Source organism: Lonchura striata, chromosome 3, assembly GCF_050655825.1.
Source record: "Lonchura striata isolate lonStrDom1 chromosome 3, ASM5065582v1, whole genome shotgun sequence".
Taxonomy (NCBI): domain Eukaryota; kingdom Metazoa; phylum Chordata; class Aves; order Passeriformes; family Estrildidae; genus Lonchura; species Lonchura striata.
In genome coordinates this window covers 25,460,827-25,483,945 of record NC_140705.1, presented here as the reverse complement: position 1 = coordinate 25,483,945, position 23,119 = coordinate 25,460,827, and the positions used below count along the sequence as shown (strand labels likewise).

Genomic DNA, 23,119 nt, shown 5'->3' with positions numbered 1-23,119 from the left:
AATGCATGAGAATGAGCATACTGTATTTTTTTAAGGCCATCCATCCTCGTACCACATCTCCAGCACTAGCTGTCAGCAGATTTGGATAAAGTGTGAGACTGGAATAAGATCATACAAGATTCCCCTGAGTGCTGTCCCATCTCACCAATTCCTATTGGAGGGGTTCTCTAAGCTTACTACAGTTTCTATATTTAAAAATTTAGGTTAAAAACTATAGCATAGTTTTACCTAATAACTCATGGACTGAGAAGACCACATATAAGTGGTTGGGGTTTTTTCATTTCTCTGCACAATTTACTATATCTTACAGAAGCCATCTACCTGCAGTTCTAATTCTAGGTTTCCCTGCTGGTGTTCAACATGGCTTATGGGTTGTTCATTCCCTTCATATCTAGCTCATCACTCTCACAATATTTCATTCCTTTCTGTTCATTCCCCGCAAATTTCAGAGGTATTGCTTTGTTATTTGTTCTGCCATGGTGATTTCATTTTGCTCGCTCATCTTAAATCTTCCTTCTTTTCTTCTTCAGTCCGTAAGTGGCTTTAAGTCCCTAAGCATAAAACTCTTGCAATAACCTATGTGCACACACCAATATTTTTTTTTTTTCTGTATGACCAAATGAGGATTAACTATTTTTGTATGTTTCCAGTGGGACTTTATGCATGTTCTTGAATTTATTCTTGAAATGTCCCATAAAGATGCTGAGTGCTGGGTTTTTTTTACAGTTCAATTAAAAATAAATATTTATAACATCTTTGGATGGCTTCAGAGATTGTTCTTTATGGTTTTTTTCTTTTACTTCTAATTGTTTGGGATAGTTATAAAATTATATATATTTAATTGCAAAATCTGGTTTAAATATCTTCTTCAGAGAAAATATTTAAGGTGTGTGTTAGTAAAGCTTATAAATTAGTACAGCCTTTTTTAAAAATTTTATGTATGAAGAAGAATTTTGTTAATGGTAACTAGGTATTATGCTGTAGGCAAAAGTTTATGGCAAAATATGAAGACAAAAGTAAATAATGAGTGACAAGAACAGGATGTGTGTAGTATGACGATGGTGGCATGAAGAAATGGTCTGGAGAATGACAAGTCACAAAAGAAGTTGGTGAAAAATGGTTGGGGGGATTAATTAACTTTGCATGAGTTGTAATTTGTTCACACTAAATATTCTTTATTAATTTCTGCAGGATGCAATGCCATTATTTACGCTATAAAGATGCTTGTTTTAGTATGTTATTTGCATTTTTGACCAGTTTGCCCAGAGTCAATCATGTACAGACTGGGCATCAGAGCCTTTTTAGAGAGATTTGTCACCAAGTGAGTGTTTTGGCCAGTTAAAAAAAACACTGTCAAAGGTATTGGCAAAAGTAGGGATTAATAGGATTTGGCAAAAATGTGGTTTTATGGAGTTTGATTGCAAAGTTCACAGCTTGTGTCCCTAGGGCCTAGGGACACTTCAGTACTTAGAAAATTCTGTCAAGGCTTATCAGGAGCTTCTGAGATCAGGGCTGAGGATGGGCAAAGAAGGGCAGGGGGATGTGCCACCACAAGACTGATCACTTCTACACAGCCTTGTACTTGGCTTGAGTCTCTTTTCCTCAGGTAGCCACCCAAAGCTTGCAATTATTTTCTGTGAGCTTTTGAAGATTAAGTAATTTGAAATCACCTGAGGTTTGCATTTCAGGGCTCTAAATTAGAGTTCTTCTAATATTAGACTGCAGATAGAGGACCATGAGGCACTTAGGGCGTCTGTGACAGAAAATATCTCTACAGGACACAGTTCTGGGAACTACCTCCAGAAAAATTCTTGGCTGGTGAGGGCACGGTACTAACACCAAGGCTGAGGGTTCAATCCCCATACAGGCCATTCACTTAAGAGCTAGACTAAATGATTCTTGTGTGTCCCTTCAAACTCAGGATACTCTGTGATTCTATGGTTCACACCAAGGGGAGTAGAGGAATGAACATACTATGTCTAAGATTGGGATAATTAGGGTCAAAACAAGGAAGCAAATTCTTTTACAGTGTGTGTATACTCAGTGAGTTCTCAAATAGACTTGGGGATTTCCAAAGAGGGCCTTTTCATGCAAAAACTTGGTATTATGGGAATAAATTAGAAGATGCAAGTAGTGGGCACTTTACTTTGTGGCATAGATTTGGACAAGAGGAAAAGGATAGTACCAGATGTGGAGGTAAATATTAAAAGAGGTTTGCATGGTCACAGAAGGAGAGAAATACAATAGGAACAAGAACAATAAGAGGAGTGAAAAGGAAATAAATCAGATATGACACTTGTGGGTTATGGGTTTGTGGGTTTATGTTACTATAGAATATATAAAAACGTATAAAGGAACCTCTGTGTGCTGTTGAGTATTACCATATTATCTCACTCTATGTTTCCTGTATAGACATTTCCTGTATATATATATATACATTTTTGTCTAGTTTCAGCACTATAGCAAAATAACAAATTTCAGAAAAAGCAAGATAGCAAATTCTTTTCAGGCTGTCAGTCTAATAGGTGATAGAAAACACACCACATACCAATTCCCAAACTCCATTCTGATTTCTTTCCTTTTCACTCCTCTTATATGCATGGGAGGTTATGCTAAAACTAAAAAATATAGTAGAGTAGCAAACATATATCCAAACAGTCCAGTCCAACAAACTCCTGTGTGGAACAAGGCACAGGAAAGAAAAATTTAAAATTACCTGTTAGAAGAATAAAAGATGAAATGAAAGATAAATACAAATTGCTCTTTCAAACAACCCAAGAACTCAAAAACAACAACAACAAACAAGATCTCTAAAAAAGAACAGCAAAAACCCCTGAAATTGTTGGTCACTGCTCTTTGACAAACATTTTTTTCTGTTCAAAAAGAGCTTAAACAAGCATTATTGATCCTCACAGGATTTCATAATGGTAAACCAAGAGAGGAAAACAATATTTTGTTCACTTGACAAAGCAGTCTAAAAATTTCAGAACAACTGTTTATCTCTGTGGTAGGTTGACAATGACTGGATACCAGGTGCCCACCAAAACTATTCTGCCACTCCCCTCCTCAGCTGGACAAGAGCAGAAAAAATACAACAAAACAGTTATGGGTCAAGATAGGGCAGGGTGAGATCCTTCACCAGTTATTGTCACAGACAAAACAGGCTTGATTAAGGGAAAAATTAATTTAATTTATTAACAATCAAATCAGAGTAGGGTAATGAGAAAATATTAAAAAAAAAATCTTAAAAACACCTTTCTCGCAGTCCTCCCTTCTTCTTGGTCTGAAATTCACTCTCAAATTCTCTATTTACCCAAGTGGCTCAGTGGGACAGGGAATGGACATTGCAGTCAGTTCATCATCCATTGGCACTTCTTCCTTCCCAGGGGAATTCCTCACACTCTTCCCTTACTCCAGTGTGGGATCCCTCCCATACAAGACAGTCCTCCAGAAACTTCTCCAACATTGAATTCTTCTAACAGACTGCAGTTCTTCACAAACTGCTCCTGGGAGGTCCCTTCCATGGTGTGCAGTCCTTTGGGATCAGTCTTCTCCATTGTGGCCCCCATGGGCTCACAAGTGCTGCCAGCAAACCTGCTCCAGTGTAGGCTCCTCTCTCTCCATGGGTACACAGGTCCTTCCAGGAGCCTACTCCCAGGGATCACAGCTTTCCTTGGGCATGCACCTGCTCTGGTGTGAGGTTCTCTAGGCTGCAGGTGAATCTCCATGAGCTACAGAGGAATCTCACCACCTTCTTCACTGACCCTGATGTCTGCAAAGCTGTTCCTCTCACAAGCTCTCACCCCACTCTCCTTTGGTTGCAATCGCTCATGCACCGTAGCTCTTCCCCCTTCCTCTGTTATCCCACCACCACTGATGGGCTCAGCCTTGGTCCCTCTTGGAGCTGCTGGGATTGGCTCTGTCAGACATGGAGAAACCTTCTGGTAGCTTCTCAGAGAAGCCACCCATGCATTCCCTCAGTACCAAAATCTGCCATGAAAAACCTATACTAAACTAAAATATTTTATAAAAGGGTAGGATTGCAGAATATTATGTCATATATTTCATTAGTTTTCTCCTTGCTTGATAGGCCTCCATAAATGTGAGAATTTGTAATGGCGTTGTTTGGTTAGGTTTTTGGTGGGGCTTTTTAAATAGTGTCTCTTGGGTTTTGTCTCTGAACAGAAGGTCTTGTTATATGATAAAAACCAAGAAACTCAGCACAGTGAATAGCTGAATGATCACTTTAGAAACATGAACTACAGAGTAATCGAATTGTTCTCAAGGAAGTTTTATTCTGAAAATTACTTTTAAAAATCAGATAGCTTATATTTGGAATCCAACTCTATAATGTTAAATAACAATATAAACCCAAAATTTTTGGTAAAACTTTAACTGGGGAATGAGAAAGCATTTTTTTTTTTTTTCCATTGTAGTATCTTTTAGACTGAGTCTTGGACTCAGATTGAGCTGCATCTACTTCTTCTTTTGAAATAAATCTTGAGAATGATTTCTGGGTGTGACTGAGAGAAAGATACTTTTCTTTTAGCAGACATTGTCTGATTTCTGCTAGTAGTAGCAAAATCCTGCCATGTGTCCAAAACACTTCTTTTTAAAACTTTCTATTGTCTATTCAAAAGGTATTATAATTAGCACTTATCTGTCATTTTGAAGTCTAATTAGTTAGCCTTGCATTCTTATTAAGTTATGAAGAGTTGAAGGTCATGTCATACATCATTTCCAAAGTAAATGTCCTCTAAGTTTTTAATACAGTCTTGAAATTTACCACTTTTACAGATATGGCATTTGGCATTAAAAATTTCAAAATCATTAAAATGCAGGTTTAAAAGAAAATTACAGGTTTTATAAAGTGCAATGTTTTTCTTATTTCATAAGGGGAAAATTGATTTTCCCCTTTATAACCATTTCCTAAAATCACTGAATACCATGCGTCATCATTTTAAGATGTTTCATTCTAGCTTTTCTCAATTACTTTGTTGCAGTTGCTCATGTGTGTTTTGAAACAATCAACACAGAAATAGGTCCAATTACCTACCTATGCTTTTCAACATTTGCCTGGCCATATTTGATTAACAGCACAATTCCTCTGCTCCCTGCCCCACCAACTACAGAAGCAGGATGCTCAAATGGCAGTGGAAAGCCCAAGTGATTTTGTCTTCTGGAGGGAGGTACAGAGCTATGAAAGTGTCCAGAGAGGCAGCAATCTGTGTGATAGAAAAAAAACAGACATGTGGGACACAATTTCCAAGTCTCCTGCAAAGAGACATGGGGACAGGGCTCTGGGTCACTCATGGGACAAAGGTGGCAGACTGCTCCTTGTGTCCCCACAAGGCAAATCATTGTCTTGTAGAAGGAGGAAATTGAAGTCAACAGATGTTACCTTCAAATTTTACACCCCACAGCTTTGCTCAGACACTGCAAGGCCCCTTACAGCCTTGGCTGGGGAGTCCTGGCTGTTCAGCACCTCCTGGGTGTTCCTTAGCCCAAAAGGCAGCCTGATGGCACCTTCCCTTGGCTCCAGACTCCTGGCTATGAACAAAACTTCAATCAGCCTAAGCACATGTCTGTGTCTGCAAACTGCATCTCCAGTTTTGGTACAGGCTGTTAGGGGAAGATTTTACACTTGGAAGAAACTGTACCTTTGAGAATCAGCAGCAAAGTTTCAGCAGTTTTGGTGGTTTGGCTTATTCCGAGAGTTCCCATAGCTGAACTCTCAACATATACTGAATGCAAGTATTTGTGCAGTAGATTGTTTCATTTTTTCAAAATAATTTGGAAATAAAAATCCATCTGTGTTCTGATTTGCATTTAGTTGGTGCTTTAGATATTACATTTGGGTCTCTATTGGTATAAATGAAACCAATCAATTTAACAGCATAAGAAGAATTTGAGGGTTTTTTTCTGTAATTTCTCGGTTTTGCAATCCTTGGCTCTGCCATGGGTTTTATTTTCAAGGCTTCACTATGTGTTTTGGTGCCAAGGTAACAAAACAAATTAAAATGAAAACATGTTCACTTGCACCACACCTGCCTTCATTAGCTGCATTTTCAGAGAGAAGAGACAGAGATGAGAAGGAACTGAACATACCAAGTTATAAAGTGATAAATCTAACTGCATGTCAGCATGGGGAAATCTTAGAATCCCTTCAAAAGAAGGTTGGCATCTCTTCCCTTTCTATCTTAACAAACTTACAAGTGTCTTGTAAGTTTGGTCCATTTTGGGGGTTGGCCATCTCTTTGATGGCTACAGCTGAAAAGTTACCACTGAAGATTATTATCTGGTTCTAACCTTAGGATTTATGATGGAAAATAAGGAACACATCAATAAATAGTGATATTACATTTTTCTCAATTTCTGCATGGAAATAGGAAGTGGAAGAAAGAAACACCTGGACACCTGGGAAGAAACATGACAAATTTTTCCTAACACAAAGGAAATTATAGGCTATTTCAGTGACTCAGAAAGAAAAAAAAAATAAAGACAGCATTCCCTTCAGAAATCAAAAACCTTACATTTATACATACATCATAACCAGAGATATCAATCTGAAACTCAGAATCTGACAACAAAGTATGTTCATCTACTGCAGCCTCACTGCTTTGTAACCACAAGTTCATATTTTCACTTGCAGCTAAAACAAAGACAAACAAACCAAACAAAAATAACAAAAGCAAACAAAAAACAAAATAGAACAATACAAAAATAGAAACAAACAAAACCAAACGAAAACCAAACCCAAATAAAATCATAATCTCAGATAAACCTCAATTTAAACTGAAAATTAGACTCAGGTCAACTTTAACATCTCAGCTTTAGGCAAGTAAAGAAATATTAGGTAAATATATGTGGGCACAAATTTTTGCCTGTGGCTTGTGCATAAAAGTGTTTTTTGCCACCATGCCAAAGGTGAAGGCAAGGTAAATGATGCAGGCCACCCTAGAGGCAGGGAAAGCTAAGTCCCCATGCAGCTCTGTTTAAAAAAAGAAAACAGGCTTTCTGCAAAGCCTATTGCAGCTCTCCATCTGCTGAGCTGAGAGGCTGAGGATGACATGAACGTGCTGAGTTTCCTTTTTCTCCATATGATAAATTTGAACTAAATAATATTTGACATTATTTAGGAAAATGAGAGTGAAAGCAAGCCTGGTTTACGTCTCAGGCCTAGACAAGCAAGGTAAGTCAGGGACAGCCACTAATCATCAACAAATTGCAAAGAAATCACAATGCTAAGACAAAGGTAAAATCAATTACAGTGACAATTAATGTGGTCAGATATCAGAGCTAAAAGCTTTGCAGCTAATAAATGTTCTCCTACAAGATCATAGACTGTAGCCTTCCAAACTTTCAAGCAAAACCCTAAATTGTCTCTGGATGGAATAAAGCTATTAGTTAATAGAAAATATTTGTATAATAATTTAAACAAAAAACTATGTCTGGAAATTAAATTAATGAACTAATCTACTCTCTTGCAAAGAATAACTGGTAGTTAAAACAACAAAAATACGGAATGCTAATCTTTCAAAAATGACAGTTTCTTTTAACTCCTATTATATACAGGGAGGACAAGAAGTAATTGACACCTTAATTTCCTTTAAATTGAGTTATAAAAAGGCTAAAGAAAGTGTGGATTATTTAGTGGCCATGTTCAGGTATACAAATTGTGCCTTCTGTTCCTGTGCCTGATATTATGCAAAGTCTAGCAAGACTTTTCAAATCCACAACTCTGGGGAGCTAAATGTGTCCTTCCATTAATATATTATAACATGAGATTGAAAATATTAAAGTGAGATCACCTGAAATGAGAATCTCAGATATAAGGAAAATCAACAAACAAAAAGGATAATGAAGATGCTATCGTGTAGAAAGGATCTAAAAGTCCAGGAAAATGAAGAGAATTCAGATATCAGTTTCCCAACCAAAGCTCAGGCAAGCCATCATGCTGCTATTAATACACAGTGTCTGGTTTGAAGATAAATTTTCACCAGTCAGATTGTCTGAGAACATGAAGGCAGAAAGCAGATTCCTCCTGAAAAGACCATACTGAAATATTGAAAAACTGCTGGAAGACTGCAGTGGGATGGCCCTGGCTAGATTCCAGACACCCACCAAAGCTGCTCTATCCCACCCCTTGCAGCTGGACAGGGGAGAGAAAATATAACAAAGCATTCATGAGTGGAGATAAGGACAGAGGGAGATCAATCATCAAATATCATCATGGGCCAAACAGACTAGTATTAGCAATATTAATTTAATTTATTACTACAAAATTAGAGCAGAATAATGAGAAATAAAATAAGACCTTAAAAACACCTTACCCCTACCACTCTGCCCTGCTCCAGTGTGGGTGCCTCCCATAGGAAATAGCTCTCCATGAGCTTCTCCAGTGTGAGAGAAGAGCTATCCCACAAGAGACAGTTCTCCACAAACTGCTGTAGAATGGGTGACTCTTCCATGGGGTGCAGTCCTTCAAGGACAGGCTGCACCCCATGGGGTCACAAGCACTAACAGGAAACCTGCTCCAGCATGGGCTCCTCTCTTCATGGGTCCATAGGTCCCTGCCAGGAGCCTGCTCCAGCACAGGCCTCCCATGGAGTTGCAGCTTCCTCTCAGGCATCCACCTGCTCCAGTGTGGGGCTCCTCCAAGGGCTGCAGGTGGATCTCTGCATCCCCATGGCCCTCCAAGGGCTGCAGGGGCACAGCTGCCTCACCATGGGCTGCACCAGGGGCTGCAGGGGAATCTCAGCTCTGGCACCTGGAGCACCTCCTGCCCCTCCCTCTGCACTGACCTGGGTGTCTCTTCCTCTCACACATTTTCACCTCTCTCTTCTTTGGCCACAGTTACATCTGCACAATATCTTTTTTTTCTCTTCTTAAATATGTTATTCTACCATCATTTCTGATTGGGCCAGCCTTGGCCTCTGACACGCTGGTCTTGGAGCCGGCTGGGATTGACTCTGCCAGGCATGGAGGAAGCTTCTGGCAACTTACCACAGCAGCCACCCTGTACCTCCCCACTACCAAAACCTGGCCACACAGACCCAGACTACCAAATGCAGTTTCTCAGCTGAAAGAGGTACCTCTTCAAGAACCCTATTCAGGCACTTTTATTTCAGATAGGGTGTGGATTTCTGAAAAACAGCAGCCCTAATTCAGTCTACATTTACATTGCTTCCAAGGGACAGCCACCAAAATGCTCTTCAGGTTCAGCTCATCAAGGATCACACATAAGCTAATCAAGTAAAGCACGCATAGCTAACATTAGCTGAAAAATATCTCCTGCTGTATGGATGAGAAATTTGGTACACAATTTTCTAACAAAGTATAACAACAATAAAACAACCTAAACAAAACCTCAAGCCCATCATGTTTTTAGTAAAAAATACAATTTTATTCCATTCCTTGTCTACTTTTCCATTCAGTAATATCTCTATCTAGGCAGTTTCTGCTTGTCCTCTGTATGGAATATATTCTAGGCCAAAGACACCTCCTTTCCATGTGAAGACTAATGCATAAGCCACCAGACAACCTTCCCTGTTTTAGATGTCCTTTGCATTTTCCTTATTCTGTAATTTGCTTCAGTAGTCAGTTTATTCTAAACTATTTCTTCTCTGCACTCCTATAATTAATCTTTTAATAACTTTTTTTCTCATGGAATTAAAATGACCAGTTCAATCTAACAATACAAGATGTCTTTGAAACATGAGAAATTACTTTAAAACTGGGAAATAGTAATATTGTTTATTTACTTTAACTTAATTTTTGTCCTCCAGCTTTCTGAATTTCTGGATTCTACCTACAAAACAGGGAAATTCATAATTAAATGTATTCTGTACATGTACATATATTTCATGTTACATGTGAAAAGCTTTCTTTTAAACATTTTACAGCCATTACTATAGGTCTGTCTCTCAAGCTTTCAGTGTTAAGACTAGACTGCAGTAAACAGAAGTGGTTAATTTTATAGAGGGGAAAATACCCATCTACTGGGTGAGACGAACTAAAATACAGAATCACTCTTCTACCCACCAAGGCTCTGCAGAATAAATTTTTCTCCAGCCTTTCTTTCTAGTACAGGAAATGTCATATTTCTCCCAAGCAGTAGTAAAATCTGAAAAAGCTGCTGTGCACCCCCAAGATAACTACCTACAAGTACAGACAAGGTTCCTCCTCTGCTCCAGAGCACCTTCTTCCCCCATTGTCCAGTACATCTCCAGGGATCAACTCTTGCAGTGCGTGTTCAAGCTTTGCCTGTATCTCCTCCAGACAGAGAATTAGCCAGAAGAGCAGGCAACTGCCAGAACTGCTGCCTGTTCTTCTCTGCTTTACAGCTCAAGATTTTTTTTTTTAACTTAAGAAATACTAACACACAAGTCTATGTATGAACAAGATGAGAATAAACACATTATATGCTCTGTCAGTTCTCTTACCCCAAGTTTGTAGAGTCCTTTGATTTATAGGGAACTGCTAGATCCAGTGGGATTTTTACAGGTCTCTCTTCACCAGCAACTTTATACTTTTGCTGCATCTTGGTGACCCTGTAGTTCTGAAGCTAATTTACTTGCTTTAGTCTTGCACCTTCAATAGTCTAAAAATGAAAGCTTCTTGAGCCACTGACTTCTCATATGTTCTATGACAACCCCCCAAACACCAATCTGCCAAATAAAAATAAATTGTCCTGACATACATATTATGAAAAACCTACTAGCTAATAGAATATCTTGTTGTTGCAATGAAAAATATCAATTGCATTTCAGCTTGCTTTTTTTTATCTCTGAATGATAAAGGCTCAGGAGACTGATTTCATCCTGAAGAGCAGGAAGGTCATTCTATGAACTAAAAGCTGTGAGGATTGGATATGCTAGGGCTACATTAGGATTTGGTTATTGGAAATATTAAATAGACACTTAACGACACAGAAGGAGTTTTTCAACTTTTACAGCAATTGCAAAGGTGTTCTATGAAATTTAGATACCTTTACCATTACATATTTGGATACATGTCTAAAAAAATGTGGTGATGCTATAGACATCACAAAGACCGTGACAAAGAGAAAATAATTAGTTTATTAAAGAAAAGATGGAAATATAGGGCATCCAGAGACTGCAAGGTTGATTAAAAAATTGAATTACAAGATAGAATAAAAAGAGGAAGGTGAGATAACCAGTGAAGATTAGATGGGAGAAAAAAATACTGTAAACAAGTCATAGTCTCAACATGGCTAAAACCTATATGTAGATTTATTATTGAAATGAAAGCCTGGACAAAGAATGTTGTCATGTGGACTGTGTCAAAACCTATTGACCAAAGAACTGCCACTAAACCTAGATTAAATAATGCAACAAGTAACTGGAACCTGCCTAGAAAGTTTGCTGAACTTCTCTGTAAAACAATTTTGACTGCAGAGGTGGAAGAAGAGCAATTCAGCAGTTGAAAAGATTAGAAAGTCCAGTGAGATCTTCACCCTGAAAAACAATGTCCAGCCAGCAAAATCTGTGTTGTATGCTGATATAGATAAAGACATATGTTCTCACTCTAGATTGCAGTGTAATGTTGGAACAACTTGACCTCATTTTTAATGAGCTAGCTCAGGTACTGGAAGCAATGTAAATGCTATGCTACTCTGCAGTATTTATTCTACAAGGGCAAGTAGAGCTCTCTGCTTCCTTGGTTGGCTTTCTTCTAATGAGTTTGCTTGCTATTTGCTTATCAAAGCAATGCAGTTCACTGAAAGCCATTTCAAATATCTCTACAGTCTTTAAAAGATACATGTACCCAGATGTCACAATGTAAGACTGAAACAAATGTTATTGAGACTATACTGCCAGTTTCCTATCTGTTAAGAAAAAGGTTCTTGAAGAAATTCTACTAAGATAGCAAAAATAAAAAAGTAGTTGGAAAAACTATGTGAGGACAATATCAGCTACCCAAAATGATTGTCTTTGTTGAGGGCTGAAAATCACACAGGCAAATGAGTGACTCAGTTACATTCTGCGAGAAACTTTTCCTGGGAGAAAATGGTCTTTGGCCTGATTTCACTTCTCACTACCAACCTCAGGTGAATTTAAAGTCATTTCAGCCTCCCTGTAGCAATTTCAGCTTTACCTGGAGTAAATCTAGTGTAAACTTAAAATGTATGGGTTCCAAGGTGGAGGGACCTCACCTTTTTACCAAGGCTGGGCACCACTGGCATGAAGGCAGATATCTACGTATCACACCAGGGAGAAACAAAAGAAGCTAAAAGAAAAGAAAAGGAAGCCTGGAAATATCAGCTTGCTAACTGTTCTTATACCTTGCTTACATCAAAACATGCCAAGGGATTATTCCTAGATCCCTGGTCTGTATGCCAGCTCCACTAATTGAATCTGATTTTTTATTGGATGGAACAATTTTCTCTTTAATACAAAATAGCAAGACATCTACATTGTAGGCAGATGCCACTGCCAAAGGCTAATCAAATGTGCAGTAATCTGGTTCACATTTATGTTCAACTTCTAGTGACCTTAAGCATTTTTTCACTTGACTCTTAAAGAATTTCTTTTTTAGGTTGAAGTAAAAAAAAATATACTTCAATTGCCTTTAAGAGCCTTGCATTGCTTTATCTTAATTAGACCTATTAAAAAAATCCCTCTTTAACTATATTATTTTCTGTATTAGTGAGAAATCTACATTGCTACAGCAAATTACTGTCCTGGTGCAGCTCAATTTTGACTTGCAGTTAAATTCTCTACTACTGCAGAAATTAGCATCTTCTAAAACATATTTTAAGATAGTTCCATAACAAATATTCTTGAAACTGCCTTCACAGCAAGGTTTATATTGATAACAAGAATGTAAATAAAAGAAAGGATCAATATGAATTACATGAATTTCACTCATTGTCCTCAGTATTTCCTGCAGCCCTGCAGAGGACTTATGAAAAATTGGACTTGAGCCAAAAATGTGTCCTCACAGCCCAGGCAGACAGCCTCATCCTGGACTGCATCAAAAGAAGTGTGCCCAGCAGGTCCAGGGAGTTGATTATCGCCTGCTCCTCTTCTCTTGCAAGGCTCTATCTGGAATTCTGTGTGTGGGGACCCCAGCACATAAAAACTGTTGGAATGAGCCCAGAGGAGACCACTAAGTTGATCTCAGGGCTGGAAAACCTCTGCTATGAGTACAGGCTGAGAGAACTGGGCTGGTCAGCCCAGAGAACAGAAAGCTCTGGGGAGACCTTAAAGCAGCTTTTCAGTACCTGAAGGGACTTAGGAGAAGGCTGAAGAGAGACTTTCCACAGGGACATGTAGCTGTAGGACAAGGCAGAATGGTCTTAACCTGAAGGAAGGTGGGTTTAGATTAGATATTAGGAAGAAATTCTTTACTGCAAGAGTGAGGCACTGGAAGAGGTTGTCCAGAGAGGTTGTGGACTCCCCATCCCTTGGAGATCTTCAAGACCAGGTAGGATGGGGCACTGAGCAACCTGATGTAGTGAAAGGTTCCCTGCTCATATCAAGGGGGTTGGAACTAGGTTATCTTTAAGGTCTCTCCCTGTCCAACCATTCTGAGTCTACTAATTTCTTCCCAGAAACATATAAAACTTGTGTAACTAATCTTCTGCAATTTAAAATAGATTTTGTTAATTTAAATAGCAGTTTATGGTGTAGCCCGTCATTCTGGCAAGGGAGAAGTCTTACTTGTGATGTCCAACATGGCAAAATTCAGTCTAAATAGATAAAATTAAGGAAAACTAGAAGAAACTGAATATCAGATCTTATAATGGAAATTAACAGAGTAATCCATTTCTGTCACACAAAGATATATACACGTACAAAACCATAAAATAATCAGTCTCTGTATTGTTTTTATTCTTTCCAACAACACAACAAAATTTTACTATATAAGCAGCCATGTGAACAGTAGACATTATATTATTACATGCACAGCTAGCTCACACAAAAATTAGATCCAAAACCTTGGGTGAACTCCATCCCTAGACACACTTTCTTGTTGCATTAAAAAGCAATTGGAAAATGAAAGGAAGAAGCAGTGCTATACAGCTAACTTAAACCTAAAAAGTTATTTTCTTTCAAAAAAACCTAAAACTTTAATAATTATAATCAAAGCAAGGCTAGAAATACAAGCCAAGGGGAATAAAATAAATAAAACAGGGAATGATGACAAAGAAGGAAAAATCAGGAATAAAAATAAAAGAGGGGAATAAAGGAGAGTGAGGGCTAGAGATAGAATAGAGGGGATCAGTCAAATAGACAGGGTGAAAATAGGGATGGAGACAGAAAAGGGAAACACAGAAGGGAGATGAAAAAGGATAAGACACAACTAACCCATTTATTATAATTAATCCAATTTATTTCAAAGCTATCAAGAATTATATGAAATCCCTAGTGTATGGTAATCATACTCACTCATAATTCAAGGTTGCTTTTGCAAAGGCTAATACAATTGTTTAAGGTGTAATAAACTAAAATAGCCTACAGGTTGATGACATTAGTATCCCATTTATGTGAAAGCTAGATAAATAAAGCATCTCCATGAGAAAGCATGAAAACAAAGGTATTTGTTTGATTAATTACATCTGTAAAACTAGTGAAATTTTGCAAAACTCTGTCAGTAAAAAGATATCAGGTTTTAATATCCAGCTGCAATATGACATGAAAATGTTTTTATTGTAGAAAAATGAGTCAAGAGAAGACATATACCCTGAGTTTCTATTTTTTACACTATTTCTATTAACTCAGCTTCGTAGATAGTTGAAGTAAAATTTGTGTCAGCATGGGAGCATTAATGACTGCAATCTGAACTGAAAAAATCCTGATACCTTAGTTTGAATGAAATGTGGCAATATCAATTTCATTCAAGAGGCCTTGTTTTTGTCATTTGCTGTTCCTTAGTCTTAACCTATAGCAGATTCTCTAAAACTGCTTTATATAAAAAGAAAAAAAGAGCTGTGAAATGTTATCAACTTTTAAGCTATTTGCTGAAGGAAAACATAAAATGGGCCTGCTGAGTATACACTATTTCTGCATTTTGTCCTGAATTTGTGTAAGAAGGCAGTTTATATCTAAACAAGGTATGTCCTTCTTAGCAATTATATGCTGCCATAATATTTATGCTGGGGTAAAATCCATTTTATGGGGAGACAAAGAATATGTAGGCATGTATACTGATGGCATATAAAACATCCCAATACACAAGCTACTATTAAAATCAAGTTGCCAATTTGAGTTTATTGCTTTCTCACTAGCATTCCCTTCACATTTTTCTGTAAGACACTATGTAAATTCAAGATGAGTTTATTTCACCATGTTTGTGAGAGGAAAGATCCAGACTAGCAAACAAGAGACACGCAAGCACATTTTAAAAGGTGATCAAATTCACCAGTAGGAGTTTCTCATCTCTGAAATTTAGTTGGTGTGTCCATTTTAGATAAGGACCTATAAGGCATTCTGTTGAATGTCAGATACTGATAAATAATAGGGAGGGTCATGTCAAAAATATTTTTTCAGCTTTTCAGAATACACAGGTCCACAGCCCTTTAGCAAGATATGGTTCCATGTTAGAAGAAACCTTTTTCAACATACTGTCAAGATTTCATTTCTGGGAAAGTGCAAAAGTACATATTCTGGTATATTTCACAGTGCAAGGGAATTATTCACAGTAAATCCTGGGGCTTGTCAACTTCTTATGTCTGTCTAGCTATATAGAAAATTTTTCACTTGGGCCTGTCCTAATAGAAAAGAAACTCCCTTGCTTCTACTCCCAGAGAACTGGGACAGAAAACACCTGACTCTGCATGTGTGTGAAGAGCTCTGAGTACCAACCACAGGAGCGAGGCTGTAAAGCTCAGGGCATTCAAATGGGCGGACAGCTGCAAACATCTGGAAGACCAGGGATCTGAGGCCAGCTGCTGGGTTGATTGAGTGGCTAAGGTCAGCAGCTGGAGTGTGCATGTGTGCATAAATATGTGTGCATGTATATACACACCACTAGCAGACTTCAGTCCTGACCAGCAGGAGGAGAGCAGAGGAGCACCTCTGGGCAGCCCACACTGTTCATGTTTGCACAAGACCTACATGTCCACGTAGGTGCAGGTGGGTCCCTGCTTTCCATCTGTGCTGCCCCAGTGTCTGTGTGCACTCAGATGTGCATGGCTGTCCATAATAATGAACTCAGCCTTGCTGCTGGCTGAACCTGGGGGCAGGGAACCACACAAGTCCCACAGCTTTGGGGTTAATGAATACAGCAGCCACTGTGCTGCTGGAGCTGCTGTTAGGAGAAGTCCAGAGCATCACTTGGGAATTTCTTGCCATCTGACCACAAGGTTTCCAGCCCAGCTCATCCTACTCAGGATTGCATGAGCCCTGCTGAGTGCAGTGGGGTCACATCTTGAAGGGGGACATTGCCTCCGTCATCTCAGGTAGATTACTGAGGGATGACAGCTTATGAATGCTAACAACCAGGTCTGAATTAAGAAGCTCTAGATCATCTGGAACATTTAGTTCCCTGGAATATGGTGTTTCATGTTTTGCTAATGAAAACAAAACTAAATCTTTATTTTTTTATTTATTTCAACTGTTTCACTGGCAAATACCCACTAAGACAAAACTGCTAGTATAAAAGGGTGTTGTAAGAAATAAATTAAGAACATGAATTCATACAGATATCAGAATTTTTAAAAAATATTAACACCTTAAAAATCCACAAATAATTTTTAGATTTAGATTATAGAGATAAGAATCTTGTAAGCAATTTCTCAAAATAAGGCAATAATAGACAGGACAACAGCAAATTACTTACTTTCCTGAAAGCAGCAGCAAAGGGTGAATCTGAAGTAGATCAAGAGAAAACCCACAAAGATCCTAACAGAAATTTCACTCCAGTCAATGACTTAATATTTCTAACATTAAATCTAAGGTCATTATGTTACATTATCTAAAAATGTTGTAGGTTTATAGAAATATTTATTTGTGACAATTATTTTAGCTAATGACCAGAAAATCTTATTAGATTGTTAAGTCCATCTGCCTTCAAAAGCAGCATGCTTTCTGCTGACAAGGGGACATATCAGATATTAAACTAATAGCTTGCTTTTAGCCAAAAAGCAGGAAAAAAAAAATATGTGTTAGCAATTTTCTTTATTGGAGAAACTGCAGTTCTAAAAGAACAAAACAGAGCTATTAACAGCATCTTGTCTTTTATGCATTTTTCTCATCTGCTTTTTTGGGTTTTTTTAAAAAGAAAAAGCCTCATAGATGCACTGTGAATAATCACCTCACCTTATTTGACAAATAACATTGACAATTATTCATGGAACTTCACTGTAAAGAGACACTGAACTTATAAGGCACTCTGGATTATAAAAACACATTGGTATTTTCAGTGGTCTATTAACTGACACTCCTATTGCATGGCTAAGGCCATGCATTAAGCAACATCTCTCTCCATGCACACACACTCCAGCTCTTTTTATTTTTTGTGTATGAATGCCATCTACTTTATAAGCTATAGCTATCCATTGTGAAGTCACAACAGTATTAATATATTTTCTTTCATTTCCCATTTCTATCCAAGGCATTAAGTAAATCTTTACTCTTGCTCAAATTAATTTCCTTCCTGTTCCTGAGCCCTCAGCTCTGTTCTTTCCCTAGACAGATCTTTCAGACACTTGTATCCATAATGAGCACTTAACTTTTCCCATCTTTCTCCTCTCAACCCATTCTCCCAATCTGCCCAGTTTGCTTCTTTCACCCTTTCCTCTTCCCTGTTGTCAGTGATATCTTTTTGTCCTGTTTTTCTTTGCCTTCCAAAGGTACCCTTTCACCACATCTATGCTAACAATTCCAGTTATTCTCAATGGAGAATATCTTAAATGGAAATCTATCCCTGAGTCTATTTTACATGTCATAGAAGAACTGATGTTGAGATGAATGGGCTTTCCCTTGATAATTTTCATAGGCACATACTTCTCTTCATTTACTGAGTATGTTTTATTAATAGGAATAGTTATTTCTCTAGCAGATGTTACTGGGAGTTTCCCTTCTAAGATTTTGATGAGAAATGTAAACCAGTCCAAATCTCAGTTAATGTGAACAAACATACATTATTGTCTCAAAACTAGAGCCTCTCTGTGAGGGTTGTTGACAATCTGGAATTTGGTTAGCTGAAGTTTAAGCTTGTTTTTTTCCCAAACTTAGGGAATTGTTTACCTTAGGGCAATTTTATACCCAAAGCACCACAAACTGAAGTAAAAAATAATCTTTCTCTTCCTTCTTCAACCTCTTTGTCTTCTTCATCATTTCTGGATGCAAGAAAGCTCTTACCATAGCTTCCATTGTACCAGAAAGACAGAAGGAACTGCTTTGTTTTGCCTTTTAAGGAAAGAGCTTTAATGAAAATCCCTGCTGAACACTGACCTGATAAACAAAGATCCTGACTCACTAATGAAATGCCTTGAAGCACTCTTACTGAGGATGAAATATTCCCATGAAACTGCAGAGAAAAAAACTTTGCATTATATTTTACACTTTAAATAATGAGAAAATATTCAAAATATATTAATATCCCAGTGATCAACAGGACAAAATATGGAAAAGTTACATTAATGTAATTTCTCTTCATTCATCTCTTCTGTGCTAATTGTTTCCTGGCTTCAGAATAGCTTGACCATGCTCATGGATGTTGATCTGTGTGCCAACACTGAATAAAGAATTTGAGAATTTGAATGCTTTATAGTTTTCCCTGGTGAAAGAGGGAAGTCTGTTTTTCTAAAACCAATGAGGTAGGATGGAGGAACAGTTATATTGTTGCCTTTTCCTGATAAAGAGTCATTCCTTATTCCACTGGCAATAATGTTCCTTCCATCTGTGAACACCATCCAGTGTAACTTCTTTTTTTGTGCATTGTTCAGGATTTCACTGTCTTCCTAACTCCATTCAGAAATGAACTGGAGAATTTATTCTCACTATCTGTCTACTTAGAGAGCATTCACTATCTTGTACTACTATAGCTGTAGAGAAAATGTCATTTAAAATGGCTTTAACTCCAATTTATTTTTCTCTGGTTGTCAAGCCGTTCTCTTTCAGGTGCTAATGAGAATAGTGAAAGCAGCTATTTCTACTAGCTGCTGAATCCTGAGCAGCATCAGGTAGTTCTACACATCTACTTTTCTCTGCAGCTAACAGTAGCAAGGGTAGTAATTAATTGGTACTTTGCCACTTTTTCAACTTCAGGGCACAGGACTGTATTTTAAAAAAAAAGTTTCAGCTTTTCTTTTTTATTTGGGTTGTATTTTAATTTTAGATCTCGGTAAAAATAATACTTACCTGACTAAAAGTAGCAAAGAATCAGAGCAGACAAAGTTTTGGTTATGATTGGCATAAAGAACAGCTGAGTGGGGTAACCATGATGTGAGGAATTTCATACCCTGGAGGAGGCTTTTCTAACAGAATAATAATTGAGTCAGCACTCCTTGCTCCTCACTTGTTGTTTATAGCATCTCTTGGGAGACAGAGATAGGTGAGACAGAGTAAAAGGATTTAACTGAATACATGGTACATTTTAGAGATCATGTTTGAAACTCTTTCTCTTTTCCATTCCTTTGCTACTGACATATATCAGAACTGTGATCCAAATTTCAAAACTGGTTGAGTTTTACTCAGCTGCTATGACTCATTAATTGACAGAAGGCTGCTGCTTGTAACTCTGCTAAGTTAAAAGCACTATTTTGTAAAGAGCATTCTCACAAGAAAGCAAAGCTACTACTCTAATTGAGTTTATCACTGACACCAATGACAATTTATTTATACTTTGAAGTCAGTATGTAAGATCTACTTCAGGGAGAGCTGTGAAACTTGTTAGTGCTAGAAATCACTTTTCTTTAAAAGAAAGAACTGCCTTCAATCTCTCCATTTAAAGACTTCACTGCCACCACATCACAATGACCAGTGTTCGCAAGCAAGTTTTTTACATGGTTTCTCACCTCTAAGAGTCTCAGCTTTGTTTTCAGAGTCAACAGTTTTTTCTACCTCATCCTGTACTTAAAAATCTCTTAGGCATCAGTGCTAGTTAGCTCTTGCTTATTCTCCCATCATTAGTACTTTTATCGTATAGGTCTACCCACTTTCAATTTCCACTTATGCTGTACGTCAGTCCCAAAGTACATCTTATTAACATTTCTGAAGGTAATAAAAAGGGAATGTTACAGAACAGTATCCCCAGGGCGAGATGGACAAGACTGACAATTACCACTGTCCCAGAGAAAAGAACAAACAATTCATTCAATATAAAATGTAGACTTCTCTGCTTAGAATTAAGAAGAACATCAACAGACCTAAAGTAGAGACATTAACACTGAACTACTTAAAATTACAGACCAAGTCCAAGCTCCATTGAACTTAATGGATAAGCTCTTGGCTGATGAGTTTAGACACAACTGCTGTAAATTAAGAGCTTCTACATGTCCAGCATGAAAGAAAAAGAGCTCATACAAAGGTATTCAGTGTAAAGATTTTTAGCAAGCATCTCTGACTTCTTGGCAGTAAGACAGAATGTTTCCAGCCATAGCTTGAAATGGTTCTGGATTTGTTCCATGATTATTCTATTATGAATACATTTGTCACTTCTGCTAAAGACCTTCTTTTTTTCCAATTACCTCAAGACTGAACAGGATGTGCATGTTATTTAATAGTATTCCATCTACTGTAGCACTCAAGTTTACATCTAGGCATGCTAATCAACAGGAAATAAATCAAGGTAAAGATCATCTCCACAACCAGTCTTCTCTATGATGCAAAAAAGGTGATGTGTATTTCCTGGCATATTCAAAGGCACATTTTATATTGCAAAGTATGGACAAAACAGTCATTAACAAGGAGTTAATTATTTTGCATTTTGAGAACAATATATGCAGAAAAAATGGGCATTCATATTAATTATTCCAATCATCTTTTATGTTCCAAGATATAAAATACAGTTTCATGTTGAAACAAATTTTAGCAAATGGTTTCTGTGACATCAACATAAATTCACAGCAATACACTATTTAATCTCTTATATGTCTTAACTGTTGCTTCAAAAATATTATGAACAAATTTTCTCTAACTTTTTATCACAGAAACTCTATATCCTGTAGAGTGTGAAAATATATCACTGACAATTCCTGTATGAAAGAATAGTAAGGTCTTCTATATCCTGTTCAACAAAACCTTTGAAGGTTTCAGAAGACACTTTAAGGAATTGTATTGTTATAGAAACTACAAATTAACTATGTATATTATTTGTGTTATTTTGTGCATCTCAGAACTTAGAGACCTGGATAGTTCCCAAAGCACAATGCTATGATATATGACTTAACCATTTGTCCTCTTTGTAAACAGAGAAAGGCCCCAGGGAAGGTTAGGCCATCTTTTACTACTCGTAGCCATGGAATAAAAATTTATCTACTGCAATTTTATTAACTCTATACTCTTTAACTTTTTCTAGTTCTATTGGCAAATGCAGATTGAAAATTATAAACAAAATGGCAAAGATTTCATAAATATAGTACTCCATTAACAACTTTAGCAGAACTGTTCTGTCCCTGGGTAAGCAGACAACAGATTTCCATGTCTTCTATCTTCCCCAGACACATTCAAATCCTTCTACAAGAGTATCTTCTCAGAGCACTTGATTAAAATTAGCAACCTGTTGATTCTAATTATTACATGTCTACAGCTTATCCTTTCAGAGTGTATGCTCAGTAGGTTATGTCAGTCTGGGATGTAACTCCAAAGAACACCAGATTAGCACCAGCCATGCTATGGAAAAGAGTTCTCAGGACTGGTACAAGTTGCATATTGTCAGGTTTTGTCTGCTGTTCACATGCAAAGCATGCTGAAGTACTGAGCTGGCATATGTCACACAGGTGTACTTACTGTACCTCTAAGTCCTTCCCAGATTCCTACCAGAGATACTTAGTCCATGAAAAGTGTGGTTCTTACATCTGACATTTTTATTATGTAGTGTCAGACTTTTCCATTTATAACATAGAGCAGAGCAGCCACAAACCTAATGAAACCAGCAAATTTTCCTATAATGTTAATTTCTGGCTGTATGCATGCAAGTTTACATGTGTTATTTTCATATATATAGTTATATCTATTTTTATTTTAATAAATAATAGTTATAAGCATTAACAAACAACATATTTAAGTCCAGATCCTACCTGAAATTTTTAAGAGTTTCTTCACACAAATCCATTTATGTGTTTTCACATAAGGGGCAATATTTTTTGCCCTTGTTTGTAAATTAAAAATTAAATTCTTGAATTATCTGTCTGTATATCCACACTTTCATAATATAAAAACTCTACACTCACAATCAGAAAATCAAAATGTACAAGGGTAAAGTAATAATGAGAAATTTTTATTTCATTTTGCATGGAATAGATTTTGGTATGTTTTTCTTTGAGGTTTGTGATCAAACCCATTTGAGCCCTATCAACATAAGTCATGTTTAGCCTGGAAAAAACCCATGCATAAAATAAATCTGCTAGATCTTTCACTTTTTACAGATTTACTTTGATAATGGAAATCTGCTGATTTCCAAGTAATTTCAGATTTCCTGATGAGTATTTCACATAATGCATCAGATAAAAATTCAGTGTGCAGTTATACAGGGCATGTCAAGAGGGACCATGTTTTATTCCTGCCCCTCAAACAGTAGTGAATACAGTGTTCTGTCAACTAACCCCTGTGCTCCTTTAGAAGCAAGACTGAGAAGTAGTCTGAATTGCAGAAAGCTTCAGTAGAAAATTATATAAGCAGAAATGATAGTTTAAGATCTCTTTCAAGTGAATTTGACTTTCAGATACTCTCAGGAAGCAGAACATCACAGAGCAGTAAGACACAAGTAAGTTTTACTGTAGCAGCTATATATTTAAACTTCATGAGTTACCATTGCATAACGCCTTGCTTCCAGTTGCACCATACATTTCAAAGCTTGGCTGTGTACTTCACATAAAAAAATTATTTTTCAAGCAAAAGGAATATTTCCTTCTTTTTTTTTTCTTTATTTTGTAGCATGTTTCTTTTTATCTAAAAGTAATATTCCTTCAATGAGCAAAAAAAAA

The 23,119-nt window shown here is 37.2% G+C and overlaps 1 long non-coding RNA gene across 1 annotated transcript in view; it reads left to right on the top strand.

The window, feature by feature from the left end:
• Positions 1–8,642: 8,642 nt before the first annotated feature.
• Positions 8,643–23,119, top strand: part of LOC146767816 (uncharacterized) — an 82,586-nt gene continuing 68,109 nt past the window's right edge. Inside the window, exon 1 of the long non-coding RNA XR_014953616.1 lies at positions 8,643–23,119. This exon is cut by the window's right edge and continues 22,443 nt beyond it. This is a non-coding gene — a long non-coding RNA (uncharacterized LOC146767816).